General features: G+C 39.0%; 1 protein-coding gene across 1 annotated transcript in view; it reads right to left on the minus strand.

Annotated features, from left to right (window-relative positions):
- The window catches only part of FAM110B (family with sequence similarity 110 member B), a 110,100-nt gene that overhangs the window by 69,541 nt on the left and 26,894 nt on the right, over positions 1-13,665 (minus strand). Inside the window, exon 2 of the mRNA XM_061448430.1 lies at positions 10,036-10,159. The gene's annotated coding sequence lies outside the window, so the exon portion shown is untranslated. The remainder of the gene's footprint in view (positions 1-10,035; positions 10,160-13,665) is intronic.

Genomic DNA, 13,665 nt, shown 5'->3' on the forward strand with positions numbered 1-13,665 from the left:
ATTTTATCCCATAGCAGGTAAGTCTGGATCAACTAGCATGATAACCATCACAACATTACCCACCCTTATGGAAGTATAAGAACTACCTTGAAAAGCTGCATTTGGTGGAATGGTGTAACTTCTGGCAAGTGGGGAGATGGCCCCAGAAGTCCACTTAAGGCTCAACACACTGTATGAAAAAAAAAGAGAGCTACTTTGCTTCACCAGATGCAGAAAAACACACAGCCTTGACCTTCCAAACAGCTCAATATTATTATTACTCATCACCACTAAGCAGAGCGTGCTGGTTTTAGCTGGTGTAGAGTTAATTTTCTTCACAGTAGCTAGTATGGGGCTGTATTTTGGATTTGTGCTGAAAACAGTGTTGATAACAGAAGGATGTTTTAGTTTCTGCAAGCAGTGCTTACACAGAGTCAAAGCCTTTTCTACTACTCACCCCATGCCACCAGCAAGTAGGCTGGGAGTGCACAAGGAATTTTTAGGGGACACTGCCAAGACAGCTGACCCCAACTGACCAGAGAGATATTCCATACCATATGGCATCATAATCAGCATGTAAAGCTAGGGGAAGGAAAAGAAAGGGAGGAGTGGGGGCACATTCACAGTGATGGCATTTGTCTTCCCAAGTAACCATCACATGTGATAAAGCCCTGCCTTCCTAGAGATGGCTGAACACCTGCCTGCCCATGGGAAGGGATTCCTTGCTTTGCTTAGCTTGTTACACTGCTTTTGCTTTACCTGTTGAACTGTCTTTATCTCAACTCAAGAGTTTTCTCACTTTTGCTCTTCTGATTCTCTCCCCCATCCAACTTAGGGGGCAGTGAGTAAGTAGCTGTGTGGGGCTTAGTTGGCCAGCTGGGGTTAAACCACAGCACCAGGGTTAAGTGTAAAGTCCACAGTAGGCAGTTACTGCTCATGATTAGCAGTCAATTGATTAATGTGACCTACTGGCTGCATTTTGTACACAGCACAGTCTCAAGTCCCTTACACAACTGTATCTGGTAGATGCTACCAGAGTGTTATTCCACCTGATGCCTTTTTTTTTTTTTAACCATTTGGAAAGGGCAAAAAAAAACTTAGTGCTAAACAAAAACAGGAGTTAAATTCTTTTACAATAGAGAGAAGATGCAATATGATCAGAACAGAGAAAATTATCTCTGTTCTGTATTACATGTTTTTGGAATATCCTACTTCGTAAATATAAGTTACTCTTAGTTTTAAAGACTTTACAAAGTCCAGGATTTGTTTGTTGTTGGGTTTTATGGCTCTTCTAGAGAAGTAATAAAATCACATACCTAGTATTTTGACCCTATTCCTAGCAATTAATGTAGCTGAAAAATTTGTCATCTCTGAAAATGTATCCATTAAAGAGACAGCAGGAACACCTAGTTTGTTTTAATTCTTAGGGAATGGGGGTAGAAGGTCTGCGCATCTCCTAGGAGAATAAACTTAACAATTATCACAGCTAAAGGAAACGTTTTCAAAAGAATAAAGCTTGCAACTCATCCTGGGTCATTTCTGCATATCAACATTGACTAATAGCTGAGACCTTACCAAACTGTGGTTGTTCTGGGTTTTTAAGAGTTTATTAAAAAAAAAAAAAAAATCAGGAGAAAAAGTAAAGGAAATCCACACACCTCTGCCCCTCAGGTAATCTCCTCTAGTGAAACTGACTGCAGGAATTCAGGTCAGCATGAGACCATGTAAAAAGCTACCAAACTTGTTGCTGGCTTCCAGCAGCGAGTGCCCAGAGCCACTTGGGACAGCTCCAGCCAGGGACCACAAGGGTCACAACAGCAGTACTTCACTGGACACTGTGTACTCCAGTGTGAATGCAGCTTTCTTTTTCAGCTGGCAGCCACCATCAAGTCATGACTGATCCCTGGAAACTCTCATGTGCTCAAAGATTTCTCCTTCCCATCACTATTTTCTTCACCTTGGTTTTGAAAGGACTAGTGAAGGGGGGTGGATGACCTGTCAGCTTTTTCCTCTCAATGAATGCTCACTTCCTTCCTTCTACTAGGTCAAAACTCCAACACTACATAATAGAAAAGGCAAAGACCATGAGGTAAAGACCATAAGTTGATCCTCCTAGCAGTTCGGGGCACCTTAGGGTTTGAAGGCCACATACAACGCAGACAAAACAGTTCTGGAAGAGACGGTTTATTTCTCTCTCTGTGAGAAAAAAGAAACGTTGAGCTGATGTTTATAAAAGCTTATGTAAACTGAATAGATGGGCAGAGTTCCCTGGGTATGACTTCAGATACAGATATATCACCAATATGGCCGAGCCTGAAATCTTCCAAGAAATGTAAAATGAGCTGACACCAAACAAAAAGGAAGGAGATCACTCTAGCAGTGAAAAAAAAGATTCACTTTATAAGATCCTGCCCCTCCTCTTCTCTTGCAACTTTTCCATTTCTTCGCATGCTGGCCCAACTATTGCAACGGAGGGCTCCCAATTTTGGCTCATTCATTATCTGTTAGAAGTGCCCTGTTGGAGACTCACCACTTTTCTCACAAGCCCTCCAGAGACCTATATCCCTCTTCTTTTCTGCAAGGCTAACCATATTGCAGAAAGCCTCATCTCCCTGACTTACTTGCACATGCTGTCCAACCCTGGTTCTCCTTCTCTCTAGTTTTGCGTTTCTACTAGTGCACCTGCAAGCTTGTACCTTTCAGAGGTGCACACTCAGTGAAAACCATGGTGTCAAGAGAAGGCAGTTTATCCACCAACATTCCTCCTTTGAATCAGCATGGACACAACTGTTCAAAATGCATACTGGAGTAAACAATCCTTCATTTTGAGGAACAAACTGAGGAACAACTACAGCTCACAGAAAATAGACATCAAGCCTATCACATATAGCATGATGTAGCACGCACTACCTGGGGCATAACCAGTAAGAGGACTGTGCACCAGTGAATCCATGAATCCCTATTCTTTTGCAAAGAAGCACAGTCATATTTTTATATTATGTAGCAGAGCTTCAGCATAGTGTAAGAAAAGTTGGTGCCAGTAGAGGGAGGCAGCTCTTCTCCAGGACATTCATCTTCACATTCCCGATGCACAGTAGGAAGCCGAAGAGTTTGTTTTTGTGGAAGTGAACTCACCCCTTAGCCATTGTGTAAATGTGGCTTTAAATCAAGCTGTAATTAGATTTTGCTGTATTTAACAAAACAGCCTCTTGTTGCTCCTCTCTTCCAGCTCTAGACAGGAAATAAATATTCGTGAAAGTAAAAAAAGGAAAGAAGTTTATGCCTCTTCCCAGCACATGTCCTGGCACGCATGCAAAAGTAACTACAAAACACAAAACAATACATTTACAGGACACTCAATATTCACATTACATCGGAACACAAAGACCTTTCAGCTGGTCCAGTGTTAAACGTCAGCTCACTGTTATCAATAATCAACACATTAACCTTGTTAAAAGACACTAACAGTCCAATACTTGGTGTCTAGCTTTTCTTCATAAGTTTAATTTACTTGGCAAAATACACAAGTGGAAATCTTGTGCTAAGGATTCAAGTAAATTAAGGCTGCCACATATTCATTTTAGGACAGATCTTTTCTTTCCCTCTTATTTTAACTATTTTGGTCACAGCATTCCCATTTTTAACTAGCTTTATCCCCCCTTCACGGTCTTTGTACAGATATGTACCCCTAAAATAAAACTGTGTGTGTTTTCTTCAAATCCACTTTAGTGCAACATATGTACATCCACATGCAGGATGCGTCAATTCTGCTGAAGTTCTTCATGGACTAAACTGTGTATTTCCACTGCACTTTACATTGCACCTGAGAAACCACACAGCAAATGAAGTTGAGTCCACGAAGAACAATGAACAGTTTCAATTGTATTTTGACACCAAAGCTTATAAAAACTTTACTGGTGGTGACAGCAGTGGATACAATGGCAAACTGGTGCTAGGAAGTAAAAGAGGACATGCCCAAGGCCACATCACAAGTTAGCTGCTGACCTAAGAACAAAAAGTTTCTGCTCTTAATCTAGACTTTCTTCCCAGTGAGTCACAACCTACTGATAACTATCTGGTCTTCTAAAAGTTTTGGATTCTTTAGAAGAAAAGAAGAGACCAACTGGCAAGTAATTACTTAAATCCTAAGCAAAGGTCGCATGCATGAAGTTACTTACAGAAGTTACTGATTTTTAAGAGTCTGAAAAGAGTACCTTCTCAAAACTAACCCATTTTGAGAACATTCTCTAGTATCCTGATTCCCTACATCCTGATCTTCTACCATGCTGCAAGTTTTAAGAAACCTAAGGCTGGTTTAGACAACTCAAAAGACAACTTTGTCCTGAAGTCTGTTTGCAGTTCAGTCTCTAAATGGAAAAGATTAAAAAAAAAAATTTGAAAGTACATTATCCTTCTGCACCTGTAGGAGAATTCTTACATTGGTTTTCTTGACATAGCCAATACTAGCACTTCCAGAAGGCAAGACAGTGAAGCTTGCTTCAGTACCAATCCAAAATGACAATTCAAAAATTCTTATGTGCAGTTTCTCTAAAACTGTAGATCACCTGAGCAAAAACTCACAAGCTATGCTGCATCCTAAATAAAATAACTAAACATCCCACATAAAAGAAACCTAAATTTGACATAACCAAAGAGACTAATAGGCACATTTATCTTTGCTTGCCTTCTTTGACCCATCAAAACCATGCGGTTTGTAGGTTTTTTTTTTCCTGGAAGTCTGGAAATAATGGCACAGTATAGTCCCATGATCCAAAACTCTGTCACACATTTTGAACACTGTCTAACCCAGCCAAAAATTCAGGGGGGTGGGGGGGAGAGAAATCCCACAAAGTATGTATACAATGGTATGGTGCCATAACTAGGAAAGGGAAGTTTCTACACTAATTCCTGAAGTGGAAGCAATACAATAGGATTAGCCTTATCTTATTTAAGTTTCTTAACAGCAAGACTGCATCCTCCTGACAGCATTCTTTTTTCAGCAGGACTCAAAGTCCAAGTAAGAGTCATTCTTAAAATAAAGTAGCAATAGCTTTGTTTGGCAGAGCTGGAACCACGAAGACAACACAAACAGCCAAAACACTTTATTCATGTTTCATTCAAGAGGAAAAACTAAATTTCAGGCTAGACAAAAATAAGACACAACATACTTGAAGAAGCTTCCAGACTACCATTTTTAGATCATGCCCTGTACTTTTTCTTGCTTTCCAATTCATACTTAGGAAAGCGAGACCATAACATGGCTTCCATTGTGGCATTTCAAATCAGATTATTCTCTACATAATACTTAGTGCCTTCCTTCTCATCACTGACAGACTGTTTTGCTAGTCTGAGAATATTATTTATGTTTATTTCTCAGAAGCTTTTTTTAATCCCTTCAAAGTACAAGCATCCTAAACATAGCTATCTCATGCTCCATGAACTTCAGTGCAAATAACCATAAGCATTTCTTTCCTTCTTAACAACTTCATTATAGTGTTTACACAGGAATACAGTGCTACTACTGTAACCATGCAAAGCAAATATGCTGTAGAAAATGTAAGCTTTATTCAAAGTGTAGCTTTAAAAGTCTTTATGACATACTGCATCCTGGACCACCAGTACCAGTGCAGGGAAAAAGGCAAAAGGAAAACTAAATGACAGAGCTTTCATGTTAAAAAGAATTTTGGAGCAGTCAAACCGAAAACCAGTGGGTTAAACATACTGCCAAAATGCGTCAACCGGTTTGCTGAAGTCAAACACTTTTCCATTCCACAGAGATGGTTTGAGTAGAAATGGCTGAATATTGGAAATGCCTCTTCTACAGATGTGTGTTGCTCCTTGTAACAACCTTTCTTTGAAAGCATACTGGGGGCAGTACCTCTGGTAATCTGATATTCTGCCACACAAGACAAAATTCACAAAAGAGCAGCCCAGGAGAAATTCATGACTGGGCAAAAGCTAAAGATCCAGATTTGTCACTGTGATTAAGGTACACTGATGCTGAGGCATTTCATCCATCTTCAGGAAGCATTTTAGAAAATAAATTTAAGCTGTTCAAAGTTTCTTGCCAGTATCTAATATCCCAAAATTTCTATCATATAGCCTAAGTTAGCTGCTACTAGATAACAGCTGTCCTTATGTTTACAGGAAACATAATCACACTGTCACTGCATGCTCCCCCACACTACTATCAAAAAAATTTTGTAGTAGAATATACATTCCATACAACTTAAAAATTCTGTATATATACTACGAATAAAACTACTCAGTAGTTTGAAAATTTACGAAATTAAAGTATGCTTGAAACGGTACTAAAATTCAGCCCCGTAATTCTGACATTTTGACTGGTTTCCTCCAAATAAGCCAAACCCTTAACATTTGTAATTTGGATTCATGCCCTTCTCTATTAAGTCTCACATGGCAGCCTTTGCAAAGAAAATAATTCAGCTATCAGCAACACTATTCTTCATCATATTGTATTATCTATCACCTTCTCCATCCTCTTAAGGGAGAAAGTAAGTAATCCAGAAAGCCTCCAAGCCCAGACTCTCACACAACTCAAATCCCCTTCTTCCTCTTTGCTATGCCACTGCATCCCAAGCCACCCCTGCAAAAAAGACTCCAATTCTTCTACATCATCTTCTCGAGCTATTTGTTTACTGAGAGATTGTTGACTATAGGAGAGAGAAAAATGGTTAGATAATAAAGAAACCTGGATCAAAGCCACTTGAGAACTGGAAGTAGAAATTATCTTTAAAAAAAAAAGATCAAATGTACTTCAGGCAAGCAAGCAAACAAGCATCAAATCACAATTTTCCTTCTGGTAGAAGTTAGCATGAACAGCACACAGACCACCAGTGAGAGACTTCCCAAGGAAATACAGCACGTGGGGAGAAAAGCAGCGCAAGGAGGAGCCACCTCAAGAGGTATTTTAGGAAACAATTTCTGCCAGAAGCACTTAAGCAAGACAGAAATCCCATTAACAAAGAAAAGAAGAAGAGAGAAACACCATCAGCCTCTTATAGTTGAGTTTAAATAAAGTCAAAGGTATTAGTGGGGGCACAGGGGAACAGAAATGGAAACAAAGGCATAAAAGCTGGTGTACTATGAAAATCTTCACTGCTGGTTTCAGTTCTTAAAAAAAAAAACAAAAAACCCAACACAAAACAAAACACACAACGTGGTTCTATTTCAAGAACTTTTTTAGATGGAGCCAAAATGCTGCTGCATTTTACCTCCTCTAGCAGGAGAAAAACCAAAAGAACATTTAATGTTCAGAGCTTATTCTGTACAAAGTGGAAAGCTTTTATGCTAGCCCTTTACACTCCAGTTGAATGAAGGCACGTTTTTTTGGCTTTGCAACCATTATATTTGGGTTTTTTTGGGAAAAAAAATCTCCACTAAAAGGCACACATGGCACATGCATAGAGCTGCTTTTGCTGATGTCACTACCACAGGGCAAAGTATTTTAACTCAGGAAATGCAGAAAATAACTGAATAATTTCAGAAAAAAAATAAAAATCAATCATAAGCAGACTGAACTTGCTATTCCAAAATTCCAATCTAGTATTAATTGCAATAAAGCAGAGAAGATGCATGAATAAAATCCAAAACAATAATGTCTCAGAGATACAGCAATGCCTGAATAAATCAAAATCATCAGTTTTGGTTTGTGGTACAGAAGTTTACATTTGAACACAGCTGGATCACAGTCAACTAGCCAGCTTCCACAGCAGCACCTTTAAACTGTATTGATTTCTATGGAAGGAAAGGCACTGTAAATCTGTTTGAGCAGCATTGCGTCATTCTTTTGGTTGGCTTGAAGAAGTAAATTAAATGTTTTCCATTAGTATGGTAAAGAAGCTATGCAATTTCGTTTTTATTTCGAATGCAATCTCAAGTTACAGAACATTTTAGCTAACTGTGGCAAGGACTACATGTTTCGTGTTTGTAAAGCCAGCAATTCATGCTTATGTGAAACCAGATGCGTATATTGCACAGTTCCCAGGGTTTTGGAGGTTTTCTACATGTACTGCTGTTGATTAAAAAAGACCCTGCTTTTCAGTTAAAACATGGAATACACTGAAGCAGAAACAACAATATCTTGCAGGGAACGGGAAAGAAAGGGAGAGCAAAGGGGGAAGGAATGGACTAAAACTTTAAGGGAATAAAAAACACAGAACAGAGTATGAGCAATACTGTAGTGCAACAAAGAGCAGCACAGTTCTGAAGAAGCAATAAGCATAACATTACTTGAGGTAACAAGAACTCCTTGATCAATTATTCATGTAATTTACAACAACAGTTACAGCTGCATCAACGCAAAAAGAAAATCTAGGGCAAATATTAAATCTTCACAGCTATGAAGTGCCCTTGATTTTCACCAGAACATTTGGCTGTCTCATATCATGTGTTTCTGGTTAGCAACACACCCCTCCAGCAAAGGGAAACAAGAGACAGAAAAGCACAGAGCAAACTGCCTTGCTGGAAGTAGTGACAGCATTCAAGGCTGCATTTCAATCCTGGACACTGCATCCCCAAAACCTGCCAGTACCCTACACTGTTGTACTTGAATCCTAACCACCACCACACTTCGATACATGCACGCATCCCATGGGATTATGCAGATATCCTCTTTGAAGTCTTTACTCTCTCAATGCATAAAACTGCCCTTTTTAAGTAATGTTCAGAACAGATGCTCTAGTTGTTTTTTTTTAGTGCCTGGTTATCTCAACTTGTATTATTTCATGTACTCCTAAGGCAAATATAACATAGGGAAACATTAAGAGAAGAAATATCTCTGGACTGTTTTTCCTCCTCCAGTTTGAAATCACTGTATAATCACCATCATTTTTTCTACTCTACCAAGGTTTCAATACAGTACCTGTTGTTCAAGATGACCTTGCCAGTGGACTGGAGAAACACAGCTGAAACTGAATTCAAAGTGAGAAAGAAAGGGAATGGTGTAGGAAAGGAATGAGTGGGCCTAACCACACTTTGGTGGTCTTACTGCCAGGCACATAGAGCAGATCATTTATTAAGATTATGGGTCAAAATGCTGACACTGCTAATGGGAAAAGTTGCACAGATTTTTATTTTACTCTACAGATGGTAGGACAATGAAATTTGGTCTAGTTCAGAGCTCTAATTCCAGTCTAAATTAAAAAGATCAATAAAGGATTAACAAGGAAAATCTGCAATTCTTCTCAGATAAATCAAGGAATACTTATTCAAGGAACCTTCCAATAATGAAGTTAACACCTTAAAAAAAAAATACAGAAGTTGGCAGACCTTTTTAAGAACCTACATTTAATCTTGAAGAAATCTGTAGAAAATATTTCCACAACTACTCACTTTTTTTCAGCCAAGTCTCTACATAAAGTTAGATTAATCTTGTCAGTATGAAGGAAAGATTCTGCACATACCATCACTACGTTCAAAATCCTGGCTATCTAACAAAACCACAGCGTAGCTGAATCTCCCCAAGTGCCTGGGTCTGAGGTGCCGATACATTCACAGTTCTTGGGGTCATGTTTCCCTTTCGTCCATCAGTATTTGTCCTTTACAAGCCACTATGAGTTCTGGATGACCATACGAAGAAATAATTATAGTGCTGATAAACAGAAATTCATCATATGCAAGACTCATTCTCCTCCCCTTGCTGAAGACATCCAAGAGCGTTTCCATATTTTTGCGGCCACTTGAAGCAAGCTCTGAATGCAGCAATTAAAGTGGGATATGATTCTAAAAACAGAGCATGCTGTAAGAGCTCTGAAACAGCCTGTTCCCTTGTCAAAGACCTGCAGATATATCTTTCTACTAATATCATAAGGAATTACTTCTGGCTCTAACCTACAATGCATTATGTTGGTTTTTTTATCCCCTCCCCCAGCATTTCTATGACAACATTTGTACCAGGTAGCAAGCAGCAATACACATAAAAGCAGCAGAAAGCTCAGAGATGCATTTGTGTGTTTATTTAGCAAGAAAAGAAATCTGTATTTTGAAAATTGTATAAGCCACTTGAATTCACTCTTAAAAAATGAATCTCTTTACCTTGATATAAGATTTCTGAGCTCCTGCTAAGGCTGTCTGGGCTATTAGGAGGTCTTCACCTTTAGCAGAGGTCTCCAGACAGGTCTCTTCAACCAGAGGCTCCCAGAGGCTCCTGCAACAGTGCCTGGAGACACAGGAACAGGGAAAGCATTTAGCTTCATCATTATCATGCATCAAAGCCGCAGTTTTAGGACAGGCAACAAGTGTCCTTTTAGGTTGAATCTTTCAGCTTACGCAACGTAAATTTCAGGGAACAGAAGTGTACATCTTTCGGAGACTGAAAGGCTGCAAAGAGGTGGTTAATGATACCAGCCAAACAGTCAGCTGTACATTCTCCCTAGCACTTGTATTATTAGTCCTAACAGCATAATCTCCAAGCTCCAAAATCCAACAGGCAACTACAAGTATCAATTCTGGGTTACTCTCATGTCATTATTTTCCACGTATTGAAACTGCTTAGAGACACACTTTGAGAATGCTTCATAGCAAAGAGCACTAGTGGCGAGACATCATCTGCTCAGGAGTCAGAGAGTGCTGTGCCACTGCAGGCAAGAAACCCAGCCTGCAAACTGTCTCACCTCCCTGCAAATGACCTCCACTCAAGTGACAAAGAAACCCTTGTTAAATATGCACACCAGAACAGTTTACTCAGGAAAATCCCATTCAAGCAATAAATTCAAGAAAACAGTTGTCTCATAGTTAACACACTGAACAGGCAGCAATATTTGTGAGGTATCAGTTACCCTGGGCTTCCCCACTCCGAGTCTTTGGAGAGCCTGCATGAGTTTGGGGCCTTGACATGACTACACCTAAGAACCTAAGATGAGAGCTCATTTATGTTGGGTGGGTGGATGGACCTTCATCTTTGAGACCAGATGCCTTTGAAACAGCAGTACAACAGAAATGAGCAACAATGGAGGGATTTCAGAAACACGTGGGCACCTTCACACAAGCGCTTATAAATTCAAAAATTAACAAGAGGAAGATGAAGGCACAGACATTCAGAGTGACAGAACATTACAGCTGCTCAGTTATGGGACTGCTGTGGTAGCATTATTATGGTATTTGGTAAAAGAAGAAAGAAAAACACCCGAGCATTTTAAAACCATGGGAGGAAAAAACAGGTATGTTTAACAACCTTGCCTTGTTTAGTACAACAAAGCCCAAAAATAGATGACCAATGAAAAACACATTCTTGTATTATTACAAATTATTCTGATATTCCAAATCACTGTACTTTAAGCAGTAACTCTGAACTGACACTCATTTCAGTCTCAAAACTAACAATTTTGTGAACAAAATTATGGCCAACAACCCATAGTTGAAGGTCCCTGTAAGTTCATATTGAGCAAGTCAGTGGGAAAAAAGGGAACATGGCCATTAATTACAGCTAGTAATGCTATGCTTCTTGGCCAGCATCTTAAGCAAGTTCAAATATAAGCAGTTTTATCTCCAAGTTAGGTGATAATTTTTACAGCTGTCAACTGGTCAGAACAGAATACACCTCCAAAACCCCTACAAGGCTGCTGGATGTGCTGCTTGAAATGAAGAACTTGTGATACAATACTGCGGAGAAAAAAAAAAATTGGGTATTTCTGTGCAGGAAAACATCTAGCTTCATGAATTCCTCCCTTTCTGCCTTGTTGAAATTGGAGTCCCTTGCTCTCTGCTTTTCCACCAAGTTGCTGGTTTAGTCTGCAAAGAATACAGGTTGTAGCTCCCAAATTTACATCTGGTGGTGGCAATGTTGCCAGTCTCCTATGGAAAACAAATAACACTAAGTTAAATATATTCATGCTTATAGTAGAAAGTATGGTATGAGTGTATGTGTGTGTATGCCAGTGCACTATATATACATATATATACTAAAGTAGCTGCACAATTATCAGTCAGCTTCTCTGAGGCACTCAGAACTGCACTTTAAAAACATTTTTATGAAACTGTTTTGTATTTATAGACTACATCCTGAGTTTCAGCCTTTTTTCAACAAGCCAGCGCCTTTTATGACACACATCGTTTCCTGCTTCGCTGTCCAGTATCAACAAGTCTTTGGGCTTTCTTTCTAAAAAGAGTTTTCATCCTCACTTGCTATGTTCTTCCTCTCTTTCATTCCCTTGCTAAACATGAAATCAAAGTTTTAGTACTTACAAAAATATGCACCTCAAGAGAGGCCACACCTACACTGGAAGGATCTGTGAATGAATGAATGAGCTTATTTTCCAGCAATGGCAAAGGCACCTATCTAAACTATAAAACCTCACTTGAGCCTACCCTGAGGCTTCCATTATCCAAACTAAAGTCTTTAAAAATGCAGGATTTCTTGACAAAGAAATAAGCTGATATGGAAACTTAGCAGCAAATGATTAAGCATTTGATAGCCAATGCTTTGATAAGGCGTTACCTTAATCATTGTTTCAGTTTCCTGACTTCAGTTTCTCCCCAGTGACAATCTAGCTACTCACATAAATAAGATATACTTTCTGTGCCAAAAGAGATACGAATGCTTTCTGAAGCCAAACGGACCACAGATCATGAGAATAAAGTTATTTAACAAAGCAGAAGAGGTATAGGAGATCACAGCTGTACACATAACTGGAAACAAAGAAATATTTACCAGTGGATATTGGCGAAGGGAGGGGTAGGAATTAGCCTCTTAATACAGTCCCTAAATTTTCATAGGCAGAAGGTTCTGACTCACTACTCTCACATCTCTACCATTTTCAGGTAAAAAGCTCACATTCAACATAAATTAGAAGGTGTAGTCAATTTACAGAACACAACTTTCAGAAAATTTAGTGTGTTAGGAAGCAGCCACATTCACTAATTCCAACAGTTCCTACTCCTGCAGATAGACATGTTTTCATTAAAAACAACAATAAAACTAAACTGTAATCTGCTCACTTACTCAGCATTAAACCACTAGAAAAAAAATGGAAGAATTAAATTAAAGAAAACCAGAAAAAAAAAGAAGTCAGGCTTCCCATGTTCACATTTCACAGAGTGTTATGGTATGCACTGCTCTCTACTACCTTTGGTGGCATATAAATGCCTAAGTTATCTTCACTATCGGACGTTATACTTCTGAGCTGGTAACCTTAGCTTTCACACTGTCTGACTTTATTCACAGCTGTTAAAAAACTTCACCCCAACTTAGACCAAGAATAATAAATTTCATCGTAAAGCAAGACAACAGCTATGAGAAACTAAGCAGAGCCTTACTAACCACAAAGTTTGAAGAAAATGCTGCTAATTTTCCCAACCAAGCGCTACATCAACTTGACAGCTGGAAGGCAGCAATATCTAAAAGTTTCACAGTTTCACTACCACTATTCTCGCAGCTGTAAGCATCCCACTAGAAGGCTCTAGATCAGCACAGCTATCCAGACACTATATACTGCCAGAGAAAGTTACAACACATTTACAGAAGAAGCAGAAGGTACATTCATCTCCTAAATGTTAATGATACTGACAGAAAGCTTCCACCAAAAGCAGATTAGCAAACCCAGCACACTATTTTTTTTTGTTTGCAGGTACATATATATGAACATTTGTAAAATATAAGTAAGAGACAAAAAAGCACAGTTTTCATTTTACCTTTGTTAGCTTTCTGCCCACATTCTCAGATGGTCT

The sequence above is a fragment of the Pezoporus flaviventris genome, unplaced genomic scaffold, assembly GCF_033815535.1.
Source record: "Pezoporus flaviventris isolate CSIRO_AGI_PZ_B2104156 unplaced genomic scaffold, CSIRO_AGI_Pfla_v1 ptg000007l, whole genome shotgun sequence".
Classification (NCBI taxonomy): domain Eukaryota; kingdom Metazoa; phylum Chordata; class Aves; order Psittaciformes; family Psittacidae; genus Pezoporus; species Pezoporus flaviventris.